The following is a 24809-nucleotide window of genomic DNA, read 5'->3' on the forward strand; positions in this document are numbered from 1 at the left end:
TCGACAGTCTATTCTTGTTCTTAGAAATGAAGGCTATTCCACATATATATAATTGAATATGATTACAATCAAGAGTAAGATGACTATTCAGTGTTAATATTTCAGTGGGTCGCAGGCCCCTACGTAGTGATAAAGGTTGGGCCCCCAAGCCAAATAGGTTAAAAAACCCTTCTTTAAATTATATTCCATTATCTTGACAACATTCAAGTATCAGTATCGTTGATGACAATACTGGCCCAGTATTTACTTGGTATCGGATCGACACCTAGATTTGCAGTATCGTACACACTTAATGTCACTTTTGGTGGAAATGGATTCGTAGAATAATGATTTTAAATATTGCATTAGTTATTAAGAGTGTAATTCACTGACACTTTCAACACAACGAGGTTAAGATTCAAAATAAAAATGATTGAAAAAACACTAAACAACTCCTTTACAAAAAAAACAAACCGTTCCTAACAGAAAGTAGTCACCATTCTGTCCATAAAAGGCACGAATTTCAACTCGCGCCGAGATAAATACTTCATCTCTGACCCACATAATGGCGATATTTTAGGCGGAGCTCCGACTTGTCACAACCCGCTCCTCCGCCGAGCTCGCCCCGGTACCGCCGGAGCCATTAGAGCCGCGTCGCCTTCCATCTTCCTGCGCCAGAAAGCAGCCTCCTCTCCGGCCGCCTCCATCGATCTCCATCGGGGAAGAAGAAGAAGAAGAGCTCCGGAGGAAGCCGAGCGAGGGAGGACGTTAACGGCCAGCGTGAGTAAAAAAACCTTCTGGCAGGAAACACCAACGTGCTGTTTGTGACCATTGCAACACTATTCCGTTTCTTTGAACATACTTACCTTTCTACAGCGGCGGGGTTCAAAAAAAAGAAAAAAGAAACATCGAGAAAGTTAATGTGTGAACTTCACCCAATTGATTATTATAGGTTGCCATGGGGTTTAAATATGTCACACAGGGCTTTTAAAGCGGCTCTCACTACAGATTAATGTCAGTAATCTCATTTATTGTAATGCACATGTCCTTTTTGGGCTGTAGATGGATGGATGTGGCTTAACTGCTTAGTTTATTGTACTGCAGCATATGGAGGAAATAAAAACATGACCATGTATAACAGTAGGGTGTGTTCACACTAGTGTTGTCCCGATACCAAGATTTTGGTGCCGGTACTGGTACCAAGATGTATTTCGATACTTTTCGATACTTTTCTAAATAGAGGTGAACACAAAAAATTGCATTATTGGCTTAGGGTACACTAAACATATGTTTCTTATTGTAAATAAAATAGTGAACATACAAGACAACTTGGGCGGCACGGTGGAACAGGGGTTAGTGCATGTGCCTCACCATACGAAGGTCCTGAGTAGTCCTGAGTTCAATCCCGGGCTCTGGATCTTTCGGTGTGGAGTTTGCATGTTCTCCCCGTGACTTTGTGGGTTCCCTCCGGGTACTCCGGCTTCCTCCCACCTCCAAAGACATGCACCTGAGGATAGGTTGGTTGGCAACACTAAATTGGCCTTAGTGCAGTGGTTCTTAACCTGTGTTCGATCGAACCCTAGGGGTTCGTTGAGTCGGGCTCAGGGGTTTGGCGGAGGTCAAAACACACCCGACTCATCGTGTGAATAAAAACTTCTCCCTATCGGTGTATTACGGATACGGCAACAGCAGAAGTCAGACTGATTTGCAGGTGTGTAATTTGTTGTGAGTTTATGCACTGTGTTGGTTATGTTCTTTGAACAAGGTGATGTTCATGCACGGTTCATTTTGTGCACCAGTATAAAAACATGGTAACATTTTAGTATGGGCAACATATTCACCATTAATTAGTCGCTTATTAACATGCAAATTAGTAACATATTGGCTCTTAACTAGTCATTATTAAGTACTTATTAATGCCTTATTCGGCATGGCCTCATTATAACCCTAACCCTAACCAAATCAATCAATCAATCAATCAATCAATGTTTATTTATATAGCCCTAAATCACAAGTGTCTCAAAGGGCTGTACAAGCCACAACGACATCCTCGGTACAGAGCCCACATACGGGCAAAATAACTCTAAATTAAGTCTTTGTTACTTAGAATGTGTTCCCCGAGTGTCCAAAAAACTCTAAATTAAGTCTTTGTTACTTAGAATATGTTCCCCATACTAAAGTGTTACCAAAAACATATAACTTTGTCTTGAATTTGAAAAAAAAATTTTTTATTTTTCACTAAAGAAGGGTTCGGTGAATGCGCATATGAAACTGGTGGGGTTCGGTACCTCCAACAAGGTTAAGAACCACTGCCCTAGTGTGTGAATGTTGTCTGTCTATGTGTGTTGGCCCTGTGATGAGGCGGCGACTTGTCCAGGGTGTACTCCACCTACCGCCCGAATGCAGCTGAGATAGGCTCCAGCACCCCCCGCGACCCCGAAAGGGACAAGTGGTAGAAAATGGATCAATCAATCAATGTTTATTTATATAGCCCTAAATCAAAAGTGTCTCAAAGGGCTGTACAAGCCACAACGACATCCTCGGTACAGAGCCCACATACGGGCAAGGAAAAACTCACCCCAGTGGGACGTCGGTGAATGACTATGAGAAACCTTGGAGAGAACCGCATATGTGGGTAACCCCCCCCCTCTAGGGGAGACCGAAAGCAACGGATGTCGAGTGGGTCTGACATAACATTGTGAAAGTCCAGTCCACAGTGGATCCAACACATCAGCGGGAGTCCAGTCCACAGCGGGTCCAACAGGAAACCATCCCGAGCGGAGACGGGTCAGCAGCGCAGAGATGTCCCCAACCGATGCACAGGCTAGTGGTCCACCCGGGGTCCCGGCTCTGGACAGCCAGCACTTCATCCATGGCCACCGGACCTATGCAACTCCCCCTCGCAAGGGACAGGGGAGAAGAGGAGAGAAGAAAAGAAACGGCAGATCAACTGGTCTAAAAAGGGGGGGTCTATTTAAAGGCTAGATTATACAAATGAGTTTTAAGATGGGACTTAAATGCTTCTACTGAGGTAGCATCTCTAACTGTTACCGGGAGGGCATTCCAGAGTACTGGAGCCCGAATAGAAAACGCTCTATAGCCCGCAGACTTTTTTTTGGCTCTGGGAATCACTAATAAGCCGGATGGATGGATGGACAAGACAACTTGTCTTTTAGTAGTAAGTAAGCAAACATCCATCCATCCATCTTCTTCTGCTTATCCGAGGTCGGGTCGCGTGGGCCTAAGCAGAGAAGCCCAGACTTCCCTCTCCCCAGCTACTTCGTCCAGCTCCTCCCGGGGGATCCCGAGGCGTTCCCAGGCCAGCCGGGAGACATAGTCTTCCCAACGTGTCCTGGGTCTTCCCCGTGGCCTCCTACCGGTCGGACGTGCCCGAAACACCTCCCTCGGAAGGCGTTCGGGTGGCATCCTGACCAGATGCCCGAACCACCTCATCTGGCTCCTCTCCATGTGGAGGAGCAGCGGCTTTACTTTGAGCTCCTTCCGGATGACAGAGCTTCTCACCCTATCTCTAAGGGAGAGACCCGCTACCCGGCGGAGGAAACTCATTTCGGCCGCTTGTACCCGTGATCTTGTCCCTTCGGTCATAACCCAAAACTCATGACCATAGGTGAGGATGGGAATATAGATCGACCGGTAAATTGAGAGCTTTGCCTTCCGGCTCAGCTCCTTCTTCACCACAACGGATCAATACAGCGTCCGCGTTGCTGAAGACGCCGCGCCGATCCGCCTGTCGATCTCACGATCCACTCTTCCCTCAATCGTGAACAAGACTCAGAGGTACTTGAACTCCTCCACTTGGGGCAAGATCTCCTTCCTTTTCCGGGCGGACAAAGCAAACAAAGGCTCCTAATTTAGCTGCATATGCAGTAACATATTGTGTCTTTTATCATTCTCTTTTGTCAACATTACAAGTAGTTAAAAATGAATTATTAATCTACTTGTTCATTTACTGTTAATATCTGCTTACATTCTCTTTTAACATGTTCTATCTACACTTCTGTTAAAATGTACTAATCACTTATTCTTCTGTTGTTTGGATGAGCTTTGGATGATGCCACAAATTTGGGTATCAATCCGATACCATTGGTCATGTGTCCATGGACGTATTTACTAAGTCTATAAACATGATATGAATTTTAAAAAAACTTAAGAAGATTTTTCGATGATAAAAAATATTGACGTAATCATAGTAGTATTGACTAGATACGCTCCTGTATTTGGTATCATTACAGTGGATGTTAGGTGTAGATCCACCCGTAGTGTTTGTTTATATTGTGACGCCGGTGAGCTACAGTGTGTAGTGAAGCATGTTTAGCTATTCCTCGTCCTGCAGGGATGATACTTGTAAGAAACTTACTTTATTCGTCGCCATGGAGGCGAGGATTAGTGATTTAGAAGTAGCTAAAACACTGCCGAATGCGGATGGACTTTAGCTGCTAGCTAGCTAGCCATATCTTAAAGCACCTGAGGTCGTTTCAGTGTTATAGCTTCACCTTTATCGTTAGATTTTAAGCCATAATGCATCCGTTCTCCCTTTTCTGTCTACACACTGCGTCTGCTTATAAGTACTCTGTGAATGTGCGCTGCCGAACATGCTCCTCTGCTCGTATAACAAGCAATGACACGACGTTACGACGACTGGACCAACAATCACAATATTTATTACTAGGACTTAACATGACGTACGTTTATTTGCACAAGCAGGTTTCCGTAGTTATATTTAGGCACTGGAACCACAAAAGAACACAATGTAATGTGATCTATTATACTTTTTTTACGTTTAGTTCTGCTATCAACTAATATAGTCGAGAATAAACTCGATTGCATTACAGAAACTTTCTCAAACAAATCAAATGTTCAAACAAACATTTTACAAAGTAATCACTGCAGACACAAGCGGTCCGATTGTATTCCTTAAGATGATGAAAGTGATATTTTTTAAGAGCCATTTCCGTTGAAGCACTTTAGTTTTTTCCCCTGACTTTATTACTTTTATGAACCACTTCTTTCCTGTCTTTTTTTTTGAACGACTGGAACACCCAAGAACAGAACAGCAATACGGCATTTTCTGCTTAAACTCTACACTCCTTCTCACTTTTTTAATGCTACGCTCAAGCTGCTTGACCATCATGTGGATTAAGCCGCGAAGAAGAAAAACGAATATGACGTCCTATGCAACTCTCCTATATATCTGTCCGGTGCGGCTAATAAATGGAAAACTATTAATTTCTTCGAAAATTTTGTATACATCACTGTGCGCTCAATATTCCGGAAAATACGGTAAATGCATATACATTTTGAAAATAAGCGTGGTATATTTATTTGAAAAATGATATACAGTACAGGCCAAAAGTTTGGACTCGCAGATTTTCTTTATTTTCATGACTATTTACATTGTAGATTGTCACTGAAGGCATCACAACTATGAATGAACACATGTGGAGTTATGTACTTAACAAAAAAAAGGTGAAATAACTGAAAACATGTTTTATATTCTAGTTTCGTCAAAATAGCCACCCTTTGCTCTGATTACTGTTTTGCACACTCTTGACATTCTCTAGATGAGCTTCAAGAGGGGGTCACCTGAAAGGGGTTTTCACTTCACAGGTGTCATAGTTTTAAAGCCTTCAGTGACAATCTACAATGTAAATAGTCATGAAAATAAAGAAAACGCATTGAACTGAGAATGTGTGTCCAAAATGTTGAACTTTACTGTACGTAAATTATAATAATGTTACATACCGTGTGTTCAACGTTCACTGTTGGAACACAAAAGATTGGATAAGTGAAAGCAGGTTGCATGATTTATGTAAAGTGTGCTGCAGCTGTTGAGTTTGTTTAGTTTCTAACAACATGCTTTAACATTGGTGTCATGATCTGTGGTCTAGATCATGTTTTGTTTAGTTATGTTCTGTTAGTTTTGGACTCCATAGTTCCTGTTTTTGTGCACCCTTGTTTGTTTTAGTTTCCATGACGACTCATTAGTTTCACCTGCTCCATGTGTTTGACTCACGCACCTGCTCTAATCAGAGACTATTATTTAAGCCTGTTTTGCCAGTTAGTCGTCCTGACGACATTGCTCTGTCCATGCCATAGTTCTTGATGATCTTTACATGCTCTGTTTTGACTTTTCTTGCCATAGTCATGCTGTTAGATTCATGCCGTGTCCAGTAAGTCCTTTTGTTTCATGTCCATAGTTCTTGCTATTTGTTTCAAGCCACAGTTTAGTGAGTTTTTTCATGTTTTTAGTTTCATGGTTTATGTCCATAGTTTATGCTAAGTCTTAGCTTTTGTTTCCTGCGTTAAGCTTGCCTTCGTCTTGTGCGCCTTTTTGTTTTGTACTTCGTTGAGTTTTTGAGTAGCGATTAAAATATGTTCCTACCTTCAAGCCTTGTACGGTCTAGTCCGTTTGCATCCCGGGAGAACAAATCTCGCGGCAAGCTGCGAAATACTCCACGTCTTGACAATTGGCAAAGGCTGAAATGCTACACGGGTGATTTTGTGAGTCCACCTTAGAAACTATATTGTCACAAAACTACTGCACCATTTAAACAAAAGTTGGGATTTATTACACATGACTCAAGTGTCTTCAGTTGTAGTTTGAACGTGTTGTTTTCTTACCACCGTCTCTCTGTCTTCACTTCCACAAGCGGGGAATAGATGATTGATGATGATGGATCTTTTGTTACAGTCCTCATGACAGCCATGACAGGGAATGTATAAACCGCCCAGGCCTTACCAGAAAGGTCACTCAGTCAATATTCACCATGCCATTCTGTATGCAGTCCATCATTGTCAAGACTCAGTACAGGCAGAAGAATGCCTTATTTCTGATATGGTTATCTTGCTGTCGGTAAGATTTTAATGTATACTTGACGCTTGTGGTTATGGTGGACCTCTAAAAGATATTAAAAAAAATTGTGCGCATACTTTGTCTAATACTTCAAAGTTGTAAAGTTGTAGCAAAGGCAGTAAATGGTATAGGTTGCTCTTTTACTTAATTAATTGTGATGCTTGCTTTATTTGACTATTTCAATGACTAATGTCAATTAAATTATGTCACCAACAGTGTTGGGACTAACGCGTTACTTTGTAACCGTTATTTTTGGCGGTAACTAGTAGTCTAACGCGTTATTTTTTATATTCAGTAACTCAGTTACCGTTACTACATGATGCGTTACTGCGTTATTTTATGTTATTTTTTATATAGTATCGGCTAGAAAGTGAGAAGATCTGAGTGTGTTTTATTGGAGAGTTGCAGTGTCGTCCTTCTGATTCTTCCTGTGTCACAAGAGGCGCGCGCTGTGTGGGTGTGTTTGTGTAGGGCCGGGGGGCATGGCGTGTCTGTGTTTACTAACAAGACATCATTGCGGAGCCGAAGCCGAGTTTCTTAACATGGAGATATTCTCACTACTTTTCTTTTGTCGAGCACAAAGAAAAGAACATTTTAGTTAAATGTAAGTTGTGTCCTGGATCAAACTGCCCAAAACAGCAATTCAAATCTGCTGAAACAGCTACAAAAGCAACATGCTTCGACGAAGCTAGTAAAGAGAGACACACTTCACCGGCTGGATTTTAACGGAGGGACTGCTAGCCAGGACAACATTGATAGAGCCATTGCAGCGTAAGGCTATTTCTACAGTGGAGTCACCCGCTTTCAGGCAGCTAATTAGCATGATATAGGGCATCAAACAGCAAATGGCACGGAGAACATGTTCCAAGTACCTGGACACAGTGCACAGTGAGTACATAAACATGGAAAGCAAGCTAAAGAAAACACTCCAAACTCTGCCTCTGCACATCATTCAGCACTGAAGGTACACACTCTGTCAATTCTCTTATATAGATTTTCATTCTAGACTTCTAGAGTGTTTGATTATCACATCACTCTAAATGTATAGACTATAAATTTCACAAACATAAAGAGGGATTCTAGTGGGCCAGGCCAATCTTTCCTTTTCTCTAAACTAAAACTGGGGAAATGTGTAGAGTGTTCTGGGCTTCACTGAAGACATCTTTTTATTTCACAATTCCTTCAGAGAAAAAAACGCCTGGTTAGGCGTGTGTATAGCAGTATGTGTGCTGTATATAGTGACATGTGTGCCTTCCTTGGGTGAAGCCAGGTTTACAGCTATGTTGTTATTATGCTGTTTGTTACTTATGTATGTTATGTTGCAGCTATTTAAAATAATTGTGTCAATTTGTTCTAGTAACTGTAACTAGTTACTGGTTTTCAGTAACTAACCCAACACTGGTCACCAAATACATTACATTGACTAAAGTACCTCTTGTGCATGGTCTTCTCGCTCATATATTATATAATTATACATTAAATATTGTTAGGCCATCTTTTTTTAGGGTAGCAAGAGTTACGGTTACAGTCGTCTTATCTACCACCATTATTGTTTGTTGTTGTTTACTTAATATTTACAAATGAAATACCGTATTTTTCAGACTATAGAGCGCTCTTAAAATCCTTTCATTTTCTCTAAAATCAACAGTGCACCGCCTAGTGTACGGATTAATTCTGGTTGTGCTTACCGACCTGGTGGCAATTTTATTTGGTACACGGTGTAACAATAAGTGTGACCGGTAAATGGCAGTCACACATAAGAGATACACGTGGTCGCAGGTTGACTCCCCCTGTTCAATAAATGACGCTAGCAAGTAGAGGTTAGCAAGCAAGCCAAAACGTTGATGTTTTATTGAGAATACAGTATAGAAAATCACACACAGCGCTCAAAAATCTGTCAACATGTTTTAGTACAACTCTGGAAGCTAAAAAAGCTGCAACTCTTGATGTAAAATTGATTGTCATTTTTATTAATTTGATGGGTAGTTTGCTGTAAAATCATAAGTCAAGCAGATATTTAAGTATTTATTTTTATTTATACAAAACATTTTTGGAAAATATGATACTATTCTGTATTATTTGTTGCAATAATGGATACTATTAAAGTTTAAAAGGCATGCAATTTCAAGCAGTAAATATATTTTTTCTGTCAAAATGAAAGCAACCAGTTACTTTTAGTGAGGAAATATTAAGTACTTTATTGACACATATCATTTCCAGGTGTTTGCGGGTCAGATAACATCATGTTGCGGGCCACATCTGGCCCCCAGGTCTTGAGTTTGACACTTGTGATCTACAGTATTACAAGGGGGTTATGAATTTACTTTGTCTTTCACTGTGACATTCGCTACGACAACTAGCGGCAGGGACTTTTAAGCTGAGACACTCGTAAACCAAGGTACCACTGTACTTTTTAAAAATTGACCTTTTTCAGCTTCCGTGACATGAATTTGTATAATTGGTAGTGTCCATGTCTTCCCTCCCTCCGGCATTCTTCTTCATTGGTAATTTAATGTTGTTTAGGCGTGGCGCGGTTGGGAGAGTGGCCGTACCAGCAACCTCAAGGTTCCTGGTTCGATCCCCACCTTCTACCAACCTCGCCACGTCCGTTGTGTCCTTGAGCAAGACACTTCACCCTTGCTCCTGATGGGTCGTGGTTAGCGCCATCAGTGTGTGAAAGTGTGTGTGAATGGGTGAATGTGGAAATAGTGTCAAAGTGCTTTGAGTACCTTGAAGGTAGAAAAACGCTTGAAAAGTATAACCCATTTACCATTTAGGGCTTCTTCATTAATCCATGGTGACTTTTGCATATTAAGAAAGGTTTAGGTCAGCATTTAAAGTTAAAGTTAAAGTACCAATGATTGTCACGCATTAAGTTTGGGAATATAGCATTACTGTACTTTTTTTTTATTGACTATAAGTCATTTCCTCCAGTCGTTTTTTTCTACACATACTGTAGGCTAAATTTAGCCTTCAGCTATTTTAGTCAGCGTTATGTGTAGATAACAATAATGTATTGTTTGGCTGTCAGTGCTGTGTGCATTTAGTTTTTATCCTATTTCTGAGATTGCTACATTTATCTTGTGCTTGACAAAGACTGGAGTTTTATTGATATTTCTGTCACATGCTTTGCGTAGTATTAAAGGAAAGGACATAGTCTTGGAATTTGCTGTTTTAGAATCTCCGTATCTGGTCTTTCTCAAAGAAAAGAGGGTGGTTTGTGCAATGGCTGCAGATAAACAGTTTAGTGACATCCGGATATCCATTGGAGAGTTGTGTTGAATAGGAAAGTATATTTTCATTGATTGTTGACTGTGCATGGCCACACTCATATTTTATTAAAGTGGATGTCGCTCAAAAGTGATTTTGTACGATACATAAAAAGTCACACAATATCGATCACCCTGCCATATTTCCACCTGACATTTTGGTCTTCCTTATATATTTATAGCCAGTTCTCCTGGGCTGCCAACTCCTCATTACTATTCTCACATGTTATACCCTCCACCGATTTCCTTACCCTACTCTTTCTCGACACCCCAACCACCTCCCGGTTCTTCAGCTGTTCTGCTTTGCCTCATGTGCCTTCTCTCCTCTGCTCTTTTCTCTACTCAAGCCTTCACAGCACTGCCACAATGGATCAGCTCAGTCTAATTTGACTCCTACACAACATTTGCTGAAAGACCACAGAGCCATTATGGCCTGGACATACGCCCGTTTGAACCAGGGAGACAGCTAAGCCTTGGGGACACAAACCAGTACATTGAAAAATACACTGTTCAGGGGACATAATGCCATATGTTTACATGTATCCGGCATTGTTTTCTGATTTAATAGCCTCATTTGTTTATGCGGTTCTATTTCCATCTTATATCCGTAGCTCCTGGTGTAGGAAACACGTTAAATGCAGCCGCATCATCAATCTAAATGTTTTAGGCTCTATATTCAGTTGCCTCTCTGGTTTCTCGACATGATCTGCAGTCAGTCAAGCTCAGCTTAATATGAACATGAAATATGAATATAGAATAGCTGTAGCCTACATAGGTTTGCGAGCTAGCTACGTTGACAAAACCCGAGGGTATGCCAACATCCTTTTGTGGATGTTATTCATCCATATCAAAACATTATCTTTTTGGATGCAGTGGTTGAGATCTAATTAGTAGATGCATGTATTTTTGTCAGGACTCATTTCCATTTACTGTTAAATTCTAGGGATGTTCCGATCAGAGTTTTATGTTGCCGATTTCAATACCGATCATCCATGAGATCAGCCAATACCAATACCGATACCAACCACATGTTAGACCAGGCTTGGGCAATTATTTTGACTCGGGGGGCCAAATTCAGAGAAAAAAATGTGTCCGGGAGAACACTAATACAAAACCTCACTCTGATTGAATGCTAAAAATGTTATGACTGACCACCTTAAAAAACGGAAAGGAATTTAAACATTTTTTTACTGAATGAGACACCCAGAATGTACATGATAATAAAGAATGTGGGATTTACAATATTAACTATGAAGGATAAAACACTGAAAATTGACAACATATGAACGTCACACCCCCTCTCGATCGACATATTTTACAATCAAGCGAAACGCAACATAAATGCAACAAATACAGCGAAATATGAACGCGAAGGGTAAAAAAAAAAACCCACCTACAATCTGATGTATCTGATACATCACTAAGCTTTGGAACTTTGTTGTAAAAATCTCCTTCCGCGTCTGTCCCTGACACCCGCATTTCAGGCTGGCCGCTCTGGAAACACTCTGTGGAAACGCTCCCCAACCTACACTGCTTGGTGCCTCGTCTGAGCTGCTGTGACTTAGATTACCATAGTAACTAATTAGATTACCATAGTAACTAATAGATTACCATAGTAACTAGTATATCATGCAAAAGCGCATATTCCAACCATTCCAATACTTTGAATAGTTCAAGACTTACGGTCATTTGAAAACATCACTGCACATCATAATGGCGGCTACAGTTTCCATCTTAAAGATCTAAAAAAATTATTTGGGAATGTCCGGCGGGCCCGATTGAAAAGGTCTTTGTTAAACTGTAAAAATTTCCATTTTTTAATGTTTTTTTTTGATTGATTGAAACTTTTATTAGTAGATTGCACAGTACAGTACATATTCCGTACAACTGACCACTAAATGGTAACACCCGAATAAGTTTTTCAACTTGTTTAAGTCGGGGTCCACGTTAATCAATTCATGGTGAGGGCTATTAACAGTTTAAAAATATCAACACAATATTTAAAATACTTCTCTTTTACCACATACATTGGTTTGAGCAAAATAAAGGCAACAACTATCTAGTACTTATAGAAACACTCAGACTTCTTGTGTCCAGGGAATTACTGAGTTTGTAAACATTAGCAAAGACAAAAATAAAGACAAGTTGACTTCATATGCTTAATTCTGTTTCATTGTATCCATTAGACCATATCCAATTGTGTTTACAATCTGCTGCTAGCCTCTTGTCAGCCAGGGACTACGAAAAACAGTGTCAGCCAGAGGGGATCTGTGTTTTAGATTAGATTGGCATTAATTGGCAATGGCAATACTGTGGTTTTTCCACGCAAATAGGCCGTTACTGATCAGTGGCCGATCGATCGGCATATTCCTATTAATTACCGATTAATCTGTGGTGACTACACTTTGTTTTCGATACATAATTGACACACATTTGTAATTTGAAGCTTTACTAAAAGCTTGTTGTTTCAAAGAGTAAAGTGGAGCAATCAATAGGCAAAAGAGCAGGATATGGTAAGACTGCATTGGGTTAAATCGGGGGTCAGCAACCCGCGGCTCTCGAGTCACATGCGGCTCTTTAGTGCCGCCCTAGTGGCTCCCTGGAGCATTTTTAAAAAAGGATTGAAAATGGAAAAAGATGGGGGGGAAATATTTTCCTTGTTTTAGTATGTTTTTTGTTTGAGGACAAACATGACACAAACCTTCCCAATTGTTAGAAATCCCACTGTTTAATATGTGTGTGTGTATGCTTCACTGATGAGAGTATTTGGTGAACATCGTTTTGTCCTACTAATTTCGGCGGTTCTCGAACTCACCATAGTGTGGACTGTGACGCAACAGTTTGTTTACACGAAAAATCTTCCACTCCTTCTTTGTCTCATTTTGTCCACCAAACGTTTTATACTGTGCGTGAATGCACAAAGGTGCGCTTTGTTGATGTTATTGACTTGTGTGCAGTGCTAATCAGGCATATTTGGTCAGTGCATGACTGCAAGCTAATAAATGATAACATGCTATTTAGGCTAGCTGTATGTACATATTGCATCATTATGCCTCGTTTGTAGGTATATTTGAGCTCAATATCCTTTGCTTTTATCCTCTTTGTATATAATTTATTTGTGCATGTCTCATGACACATTATCTGTATGTAATATTGGCTGCATTTCAGACAGTTGTTTGTGTGCCATGTTGTTCCAGACCACAGCAAACACTACCAAGCTTGCCAAAAATTGTAATAAATCTACTAAAAGAAGACAACCTGCCGTTTCCTTTAACTTGGACACACACATCTATACTTTTAGCCATTAAAAGACAGTCATTTCCAGGAGTTATCTCACTTTCTGAGTAGCCTCTGATTTACTAATGGTTTCTAATGTAAAAATGTGTAGAGAAATATTACATTTCAACATTTCTGTCAACGAAGATTTGCTTCAGCCGACACATAGTCATTTTGATAGTAGGCTATTATAGCTAATATAGACACATCATGTGTTGTCTTCATTATAAGACTTATATACGGCTTTTCATTTTGCGCAGCTCCAAACAGATTATTTTTTTGTATTTTTTGTCCAATATGGCTCTTTCAACATTTTGGGTTGCCGACCCCTGGGTTAAATCAACACAACGATTGTCATAAGGTGTTTTCTCATTTTCAACTGATCAGAAGACTTACAATTGGCATCCCCACTTCAAAAGCCTCTGCCCGTAATCAGCAACAACTGATTTTGTCTTATTATAGGACCAAAAACCTGCGCTGCCAGATTCGGCCGGCTAATTTCCTTCATCAGTCCCAGCACAGACAGCTGGGCTTGAGTGTTTAGCCGTATCCATCTTTGGTAAAATATGTAAATGATGGACAACATACATAACAAAGCAGCCAGTATCCAGAGACGACAAATGTCCTTGTTTTATTGTTGCGTCAACAGAATTATGCAGCATTGTTATTTCTCACCAAAGACTGTTTGTTTGATTAATTTAGGAGAGAATCTGTCCTAACACTCTTACTACACTTGCACAGTGTATATGTGTTATAAGTGTCTGCAGCAGAATGTAACTGCTGTCCTTCTTCACTCTCTGGAAGGAATGCCATTTCTCATTGGAGCCTATCGTTCCAAAGGTCAGAACTCAGACACAGCAGAGTCTCGGTTGAGAGATTTTCCACACCTTCATATTTTACACTTTACTCCCTGAAGTTATTAAAGTCACCTTATCCTGGCGCCCTCCAGTTTAAATTGCTGCTACTGAGTGTAATATCAAAATTCAGGGATTCTTTTGGCTGGTATGAGGTTAGTTTGGATATGTCATTGACAAGCTCAGAGTGTTCATGTTTAAATGTGATGTAAGCTCACACAGATAAGAATAACTCTCTTTTTCAACAGCCTTTTGCTATGGAAATGTCTGAGGCAACATAGAAAATGTAATCTGTTGCAATGTAATTCATGAATTGCTTTTTAACTTTGACATTTTTTTGTGGCTTATTTCTGGCTGGACCTGAAAGATCCAGTGTGGTCTGTAAATATGGCGCGTGGCAAGGAAACGAAACCATAGTGTGAATAATGTAATTAAAACGCAGGGGATCCTCTTTCCTCTGCTAGGACATTTCATGGTTTCGAAAAAGCTCCATAAATTAATCAAAAATGTCATTTTGTTCCGTAAATAAGTTACAGCTTGCGGCGCCGCGTTGGAATACACTAGGTGCTCAATATTGGCTGCACGTTTCTTGTGATCGGACGTCTGCTGAGGCCGAACAATCCTTGTCTCTAACTGTAAATAGGTGAAGATCAATCTCTTTCCGTAACTCCCAAGAAATGAAAACAATTATTGTATTTGCACCGATGCAGATTCTAACTAAGAACAGATTCTTGTTTGGCCCTATCTGCCATTTAATTTCTCAACTGCAGCATAAGGTGAGCCTTATTATTCATCACTGTTCTCATTCTTTAAAGTACCAGTAGAGTGGAAAACAAGTTAAATTTATATGCTTAATTATGATTCATTATATCCATTAAACCATATCCAATTGTGTTAACAATCTGTAAAACATGTGAAAATATACTGTCAGGTTCAAACATCGATGATATCTATTAAACAAGACAAGAAGCAAGGAAATAAACAGAGACATAATTTAATTTTGCTCAATTTGAGGAGAAACGTGTCGACCTGTAACCTCTTACAGTGTCACCCACGCTCTAACGAAAAAAGGTTCACGTCTCCTCTTTTATTTGGATATTCCCTGTTTACATAACAACAGCTGTTTCTAAAGGAATGGGGGTTATGTAAACAGCCATTGTTTTCGGTCACATTAACACAAAAGAAAAAGATGCCTCGGGCTTGGGCTGGTCCTGGATCGAGCTTGGGCAAGTCTTGGATCACAATAGATAACCCCTCCCGTCTCCTCCCAACATACACAATAGAATTTTACAAGCCTTTGGCTTGTTGCAACAAAGACAGCTTTCGTCTGTTCACTGGGAACCCAGAGAAGGGAAAGTTTTTTGATAATTGACATACAATTTTTCTGACATATACCATCTAAACATCAAAAAATGCCACAAATTCAGTTGGCCATTTTGAATATTCGGCTCCGAATATCTTCGGCAATTTTCGTAGATTTTACATCACTGGAGTAACGCTTCTGCACTCTGACCGTATCAGCAGATCAGTCATACTGAAAAATATGCAAAAACTGGAAAGAGGCGTGCTGTTTATCATTCACAATCCTTATGTAAGACAAGAGCATATATGCTTATGCTTTCAAAATCGTAAATGAATAGCTAACAATTGAGTCAACAGATCGAGGGTCCTCTATTGCGCTCATAAAACCCTCTAGAAAAACATCCGGAAACCGCCAACAATAATCCATTTACACGTTGTGACCTGAAAATTAACCAAATATGAGCGATATTGCTATTATAAGTGCTAACACAGATGGACTATTTTAGCGGTTTATGCTGCTATTGTTGACACACTGAGCCGGCGGCTGCTTCTGCTTAGTCTCAAACTTGGAAAAAGTCAATTCTAGATCAGGGATGTTAAACATGCGGCCAGCGGGCCGAATCAGGCCCGCAAATGATCACTTGTAGCTCATACCTTGCTGACAGATCAGGCTGCTGCTAGCAACTACTACTAACTGTTCCTTTCAAGTTAATATCACCTACATTGCGGCAAATAAACTAAAAGTTATTATCACTAAGGAACTGGAAAAAGAGGCTGAGAATGTGACAAATCAGAAATAAAACATAAGAGTTGAAAACACGCTAAGATAGCTTGAAACAACAGAAGAATAAGCAGTGCTTAGTTCACTTCAACAAACATGTCGATGGAACCTTATTACAGCAGAAAGTAAGCAGATATTAACAGGAAATTTATTTAAAAAGTCTTAAAAAAGGATACATTTACAGCAACAGAGGCAACTGTTGTGCCCAGGCGTTCACGGAGAATGATCTGTCAGGTTCAAACACTGATGACATATAGTAAACAAGACAAGAAGCAAGGAATTAAACAGAGACAAAATTAAATTTGGCTCAATTGAGGAGAGACGTCTGGACTGTACTCTTTGTTCAGTCTCACCGCGCTCCTGACGAAAGATTGTACGCCTTCTCTTTTTATTTGGACTTTCCCTGATTACATGGCAACAGCTGTTTCTAAGGGAGGGGGTCGTAAACAGCCATCCCCTTTGATTAAAACAGTTCAAAGAAAAGGTCGTAAAACAGTTCACAGACAAGGTTGTAAAACAGTTCAAAGAAGAGGTGCCTGGAACTTGGGTAGATCCTGTTTTCTCTCCACTTTGTAGTTATCGGGTCAAAACACACTATTTCTGTATATTACAATACATGAAAGAAACAGAACACCTTCATGTTGCTTCCCATCCTACACAGTGGAGTTTTACAAGCCTTTTGTTTGGTAAGATCCAAGACAGCTTTTGTCCTCTCGCCGGGAACTCATGGCAACACAAAGTTTCGTGATAACTTAGATACAACTATTCTAACAGGACCGATCCCTAAAATGATGCTGTTGATACCAAGGATAATAGCAGTATATGATTGATACTAGTGATTAGATTATTTTCACAGAATCCGACTATTTGTCGTTTTTGTCAATATTTTAAAAAATCAGGGAATAAGTGCCTGGAGACAGGTGGACTTTCACGTTATAGTGCTTAAACAATTGTTTGAAAAAATAATAAAATAGTTAAGATATTTAGTTTATTATGTCAAACTGCTTTCATGTGTTTTTCTTCTGATTATAATTGTGAATAAAAATTTCAAAATTAAATCATATAGTGATCTTAAATATTTTAAAGTATAAAGTATTGGTATCAGCATTGGGATGACCTATATTGATACCAATACTTTTTACTTTACTGATACTGATCAGTTTACTGTACAGGATATTGGATCGATACCCACATTTAACTTGGTAGTACGACCAACTACTACTTCACTGGAAATATGTGATGCAATTCAATGTAGTTATATTGTATGACTGTTCGAAGTAAACTGAGACTAACTCACTAACATACCAACAAATAAGGTGGTTTTTCAGTTCCCTTTTCAGTTTACACTGTCAACATCTCTCACCATAAAATAATCAAAAAATGTAAAGTCAATACATGAGATTGTATCAGTTGATCTCATTTATGGACGATCGCAACGGAACTGTCAGCACAAAACCCTGATCCGAGCACCCCTAGATACCACTATAGAAAATGAGACTATTGAGGTGCTCTGTAAACTGTGCAAATTAGAAATGAATTTCCACAGCAGCACCATTACAATGCAAGAGCACTTTAAAACACATTAAGAGCGATTTTCCAGTACGACGGAGTAAATAAAACAGCGCATTAATTAATTCTCTTTTGTATTCAAGGCCAAACTACATGCATTTAAAGTTTCTACATACAAGAAAAATTGTTGGTGTGATTTTGGGGAACTTAATCGTAAAATCTGTTGTGGCACTACACTAGAAAACAGTTTGATGCATAAATGACTTAAATCTAGAGATTAATTGAAAATATAATTGATAGATTAATCGATTCACGAAACAATCCATCAGTACAGCCCTAATTTTTTTTTACAGTGAATTCCAGGTCCTTTGTGAGGGTTCTTTGTCCCTCGATGTAGGTCTTAACATTTCAAGAGCACTTTTGTACATGCACCAATTGTACTTCTAAAACAAGGCTGGAAAATTGTAATTGTATTGGATCATAGCACTTTATTCATAGCCTCAATTAGGCATGGGCCGGTAAAAATATCACAGTATGGTATAATACCGTATTTTCTATGAGTGCAACTTTTTTTTTCCAAGCTTTGAACCCTGCGGCTTATTTATGGATATTTCTCCACCAATGGCTAAGATGTTTTGTATTCAACAAATATTTTTTTTATAACACTGACAAAGACACTGAAAAGGTGTGTAATTGTTTGTGCTATGGCGCCATCTTTTTCCCGTTTCGTGCCTTAAACCGGATGTATAATTGTCAATAGCGTTCTGCTCGAAAGGATTCTCTATTCATCACTCCAAGCAACATTTGTAAGTTTTACAGCATAACTAAAATAAATCATACTTACTTAACCCCCACCATGTGTGATGTTTTCAAACCCAAATTTTAGTAGGTTTGAAAACATCTCTTTTTCCTATGTGTTATACTACAGGTGTCAAACTCAAGGCCCGGGGGGCAGATCTGGCCAGCGACATCATTTTATCTGGCCCGCAAACACCTGGGAATAATATGTGTCAATACAGTACTTAATATTTTCTCAATAAATGTAATAGATTTTTTTCAATTTGACGGAGAAAATATATGTACTGCTTGAAATTGCATACCTTTTAAACTTTAATAGTATCCAATATTGAAACAAATATTACAGTATATTATCAGTCTTTCCAAACATGTTTTTGTCAAAATAAAAATAAATCCAAATACTTAACTTTACAGAAAACTACCCATCAAATTAATAAAAAATGACAATACATTTTACGTTGTTATTTACAGCATATTACTGTAAATTGAAAAAAACTACTACTGTTTTTTGCGCTAAAATTCTGTTGACTGCAGTGTTTCCCATAAACTGCCAAGATACCTGTGGCGGTGGGGGTGTGGCTATGGGCGTGGTCACCATGACATCATCGAGTAATTTGCATAATTTACTACAATGATATGATTTTCTCTAAAAAGGCTCAAAAAATGTATACTTACTAATTAATAATAACAGTTTTGTTTTAAACGTCCATCCATCCATCCATTTTACAATATAATTACAACACTTTATGTACATATTTATATACAGATTTGAACAATAAGTTATTCACTGAAATATATTTATTAACTGTTGTTCTTACAAAAAATATATCTTATAAAATATAAAAGCTAAAATGTCTCTTAAAGCTCTGCCCCTTTAATTAGTGCATACTAAATAATTTAACTTTAGCCTACTACTACAACCATATTATTTACCAGCAACATAAAGTGAAACAGAGGCAGAGGTGTCCTGCCACAGTCAGTAACAAATAAACAGAAAACAGTAGTGGTCAAATACAAATAAGGCAACAAGAGAAGTATCCTACACTTCTCTTTTGTAAAGTAAATCTGAACAGCCTATATGGGCATCTACATCAACTATATGATTTGCCTGAGAAACTGGACAGGACAAAAAAAAAATCTATTTGTGGCGGACGTAATTCTTTTGTGGCGGGCCGCCACAAATAAATGAATGTGTGGGAAACACTGGACTGAGCTGCCAGTTTTTTTACTGTAAAATCTACGGTTCTTGTTTTTAACGGTGTATTACTGTAAATGGAAAGACAGTACATTTGTTTTTACGGTAGAAAAACTGTCAGCTGAATTGCCAGAATAAAAAAATAACTTGTACTGTGTGGAAGTTGCGTCCTCGCAGTCCCACTGTCAGACACGGCACAGGAGCCAAGCGTGCAGGTTTGAATATACATAGGTTTTTATCACAATCTTTCTCCCGCAGAACGTGACATTTCAGTCACGTCCGTATCCTCTCTCCCCTCCTGCTCCCGGCCGCTTACTGTTAAAGACAACAGATGATTAGATCAACACGTACCACCTTTGAAATCTAATCACCTGCCAGCTGTGTCTCGCCGTCAGCACTGCCACTCCCCTGTCTGATGGTGCTCTGTCCTCAGCACCATAGACAGAGGCGGTGACCTTTGCTCCTGCACATCTCCCTCCACATACTGTTTTTCCATTAACAATATAATGTTGTAAAAACCAATGTAAATTTAACACAACAGTTCCGGCAACTAAGCTGCCAGCTTTTTCGGTAAACCCCCCCCAAAAAAACAGTGGTACTGTTTTTCCATTTATCGTAAAATGTTGTAAAATATATATATATATATATGTATATATATATATATATATATATATATATATATATATATATATATATATATATATATATATATATATATATATATATATATATATATATATATATTTTACATTAAAATGTTGTAAATGTAAAGTTGTCACTGTAAAATCGACAGTCTACTTAAAACAATTTATATAATTATTAATGAAATCCAGAGGCAAATTCATACATTATTCGCTGTTACAAGTAGAGATGTCTGATAATATCGGCAGTCCGATATCATCGGCCGATAAATGCTTTAAAATGTAATATCGGAAATTATCGGTATCGGTTTCAAAATTATCAGTATCGGTTTCAAAAACTAAAATGTATGACTTTTTAAAACGCCGCTGTGTACACGGACGTAGGGAGAAGTACAGAGCGCCAATAAACCTTTTAGGCACTGTCTTTGCGTGCCGGCCCAAACACATAATATCTACGGCTTTTCACACACACAAGTGAATGCAAGCCATACTTGGTCAACAGCCATACAGGTCACACTGAGGGTGACCGTACAAACAACTTTAACACTGTCACAAATATGCGCCACACTGTGAACCCACACCAAACAAAAATGACAAACACATTTCGGGAGAACATCCGCACCGTAACACAACATAAACACAACAGAACAAATACCCAGAACCTCTTGCAGCACTAAATCTTCCGGGACGCTACAATATACACCCCCGCCACCCCCTACACCCCCCCACCTCAACCCCGCCCCCCCAACCCCGCCCACCTCAACCTCCTCATGCTCTCTCAGGGAGAGCATGTCCCAAATTCCAAGCTGCTGTTTTGAGGCATGTTAAAAAAAATAATGCACTTTGTGACTTCAGTAACAAATATGGCAGTGCCATGTTGGCATTTTTTTCCATAACTTGAGTCGATTTATTTTGAAAACCTTGTTACATTGTTTAATGCATCCAGCGGGGCATCACAACAAAATTAGGCATAATAATGTGTTAATTCCACGACTGTATATATTGGTATCGGTTGATATCGGAATCGGTAATTAAGAGTTGGACAATATCGGAATATCGAATATCGGCAAAAAAGCCTTTAACGGACATCTCTAGTTACAAGCCGCCCTCTGATGGTAGCCATAACTGCCATGTGGCCCTCAATGAAAACCAGTTTGACATCCCTGTGTTATACCTTCAAACCATGCCTAGTCTAAATGGGTGTTATATTTAGGGGTGCACAAGTGGTACACATGCCAAAAATTGGGAATGTGTAATGTCATTTGATTTACCATGCACATATGTAGGTCTGCAACTAACGATTAATTTGATAATCGATCAATATGTCGATTATTACTTCGATTAATCGATTAATAATCGGATAAAAGAGACAAACTACATTTTTATCCTATCCAGTATTTTATTGGGGAAAAAACAGCATGCTGGCACCATACTTATTTTGATTGTTGTTTCTCAGCTGTTTGTAAATGTTGCAGTTTATAAATAAAGGTTTATTTTTAAAAAAATTAAAAAAAATTAATTAATTAATTAAAAAAAATATATTAAAAAAACTTTGCGCATGCGCATAGCATAGATCCAACGAATCGATGACTAAATTAATCGGCAACTATTTTAATAATCGATTTTAATCGATTTAATCGATTAGTTGTTGCAGCCCTACACATATGCATACGGTATTTGCCTGGGTCTCAACAGGACTACCTCGTTTCACCGACACTTGTTGCTTGTCACCAAATAATTGTTGACACGATGCAGCTTCTTTGGCGTTTCACCAGCAGTCGCAGAAGAAAAAACAGTTTTCAGAAAAGTGTCTCCAAGATGTGTCGTGGCTAGAACGCACTGGAATGTGGTGCAAGATTTGCCGCTCACATCCAGCAAACAAAACAGGTGCAACTTATAAAGGCTGAATGAATCTGAATCATCCTTTATTTGACAAACATGAGAAATGTGCCGGAAAACCGTTGCTAATAAACAAGCTTGCAGTCGCCCACTTAACAGATGGAGAGGCAAGCTAAGTGAAGAACAGCGACAAGCTCTGCATAATATTTTTCTCATCGTCCTCCATAAAGCAAAACATGCACGCCCTGTGCCTTCATATTGAGAGGATATTCCTTTACTGAAGCGGCTAGGAGTAAATGTCGGCAGTGCATATCTTTCACGTAAACTGGGGATACGGATCCTGCATAGCAGTCTGAGGAATTTTGGGGAATCCTGAAGCAGAGGACAGTGCTGGTACTCACCTGAGTAGCTCACTAAAAAAATTACGTGCACCCCTGGTTACATTGTAGTTAGGGCTGGGCGATATGACCTTTTATTAATATCTCAATATTTTTAGGCCACATCACGATACACGATATATATCTCGATATTTTGCCTTAGCCTTGAATGAACACTTGATGCATATAATCACAGCAGTATGATGGTTATATGTGTCTACATTAAAACATTCTTCTTCATACTGCATTAATATATGCTCATTTTTAACTTTCATGCAGAGAGGGAAATCACAACTAAGTCAATTTACCAAAAGTGTATTTATTAAACAGTTATTAAGCAGTGGCACAAACATTCATGTCATTTCCAAAACAGAAAGTGCAAGATTGTCAGAGACATTATAAAACAAGCTATTAGTGCACTTTTGTGCATGATGTCACTAAGATGACATATCAAAACAACACTAAATTAAAGTGCACTTTTTGTACAGAACGCCACTACAATATTTTAAAACAAATAAAGTGCACTTTTGTGCATGATGTCACACAAGATATTTCAATACCTGTCAAATAAAAATGAACTGCATAATAGGAAATCAAATAGTGTATGTCCTTCGCTATGTGGTAGGTTACTGCGGACTAGGGCTGCAACAACTAATCAATTAAATCGATTAAAATCGATTATTAAAATAGTTGCAGATTAATTTAGTCATCGATTCGTTGGATCTGTGCTATGCGCATGCGCAGAGTTTTTTTTATTATTATTTTTTTAATTTTTATTTTTTTTAATTTTTTTTAAATAAACCTTATTTATAAGTTGCAACATTTACAAACAGCTGAGAAACAATAATCAAAATAAGTATGGTGCCAGTATGCTGGGTTTTTTCAATAAAATACTGGATAGGATAGAAATGTAGTTTGTCTCTTTTATCCGATTATTACTCGATTAATCGAAGTAATAATCGACATATTAATCGATGATCAAATTAATCGTTAGTTGCAGCCCTACTGCGGACGTTATCTCCTTCTGTTGTTGACTATTTGTTTCATACAGTGTTGATGTGGAAACGATGGCTTCGGCATTTTGTTGGTGTGGCACTGGCCGGAGATGTTGACATGCGGAGTTTCAAGCACTCCTTATTCTCTAGTGGGTGACTTTTCAAATGACGCTACAAATTAGCAATAATGCTACTTTTTCTTTTTACTTCTTCTGCCGCATACTTGACATATTACTGATGTCTGTTCAACATTTTCCCGCTTGAAGCCAAACCACCGCCAGACGATGAACCACCCTGCTGTTTTTCTTGGGAATTAGGTCTTCCTTAATTTGTTACCAGATTCGCACCTTCTTTCTCTCGTAATACCACTCGCACCGCACCGCTAGCATCACAGCTGACGTTACCCGTGCCGCTACCTCCGCGAGGGCTTATGACGTTGCACGCGCGACAGTATGTGACGTATGTAAGAAGGTGCGCTTGTTTTATGTCTCTGTGAGAAGGAGAGGCAAGATAGAGTGAGAAACGCCTGTAGTGTAATGTCCGCAGCTAAAAGCAACTGCATGAGAACGTAAACTCGAATATCACAATATAGTCATTTTCTATATTGCACAGAGACAAACCCGCGATATATCGAGTGTATTCGATATATGGCCTAGCCCTAATTGTGTTGTTTCTAGTGTGTTTCTACTGATGATTGTCTTGTGGTTCTGTTGTTTTATGTATTTGTGTGTGATGTCTCACTTTGTCTGGACTGCTGAATTCCTGTCTGCACAACCATTTAATTTCGGGTACCGATAAGGTAACCTTAACTTTATTCCAATCATCCTCAAAGCCATAAAAGCCATGCTGCAAAAACACTCACCGTAGTGTGGGTTGTGACGCAACAGTTTGTTTACATTGAAAATCTTCCACTCCTTCTTTGTCTCATTTTGTCCACCAAACATTTTATGCTGTGCGTGAATGCACAAAGGTGAGATTTGTTGATGTTATTGACTTGTTGGCATGGTAATCAGGCATATTTGGTCACTGCATGACTGCAAGCTAATCCATGCTAACATGCTATTTACGCTGGTTGCATGTACATATTGCATCATTATGCCACATTTGTAGGTATATTTGA

General features: G+C 39.0%; 1 protein-coding gene across 1 annotated transcript in view; it reads left to right on the top strand.

The window, feature by feature from the left end:
* Window positions 1-302: 302 nt before the first annotated feature.
* Window positions 303-24809, top strand: part of klhdc8a (kelch domain containing 8A) — a 76194-nt gene continuing 51687 nt past the window's right edge. The window contains exon 1 of the mRNA XM_062045281.1: window positions 303-759. The gene's annotated coding sequence lies outside the window, so the exon portion shown is untranslated. The remainder of the gene's footprint in view (window positions 760-24809) is intronic.

This window comes from Entelurus aequoreus, linkage group LG01 (genome assembly GCF_033978785.1).
Source record: "Entelurus aequoreus isolate RoL-2023_Sb linkage group LG01, RoL_Eaeq_v1.1, whole genome shotgun sequence".
Taxonomy (NCBI): Eukaryota; Metazoa; Chordata; class Actinopteri; order Syngnathiformes; family Syngnathidae; genus Entelurus; species Entelurus aequoreus.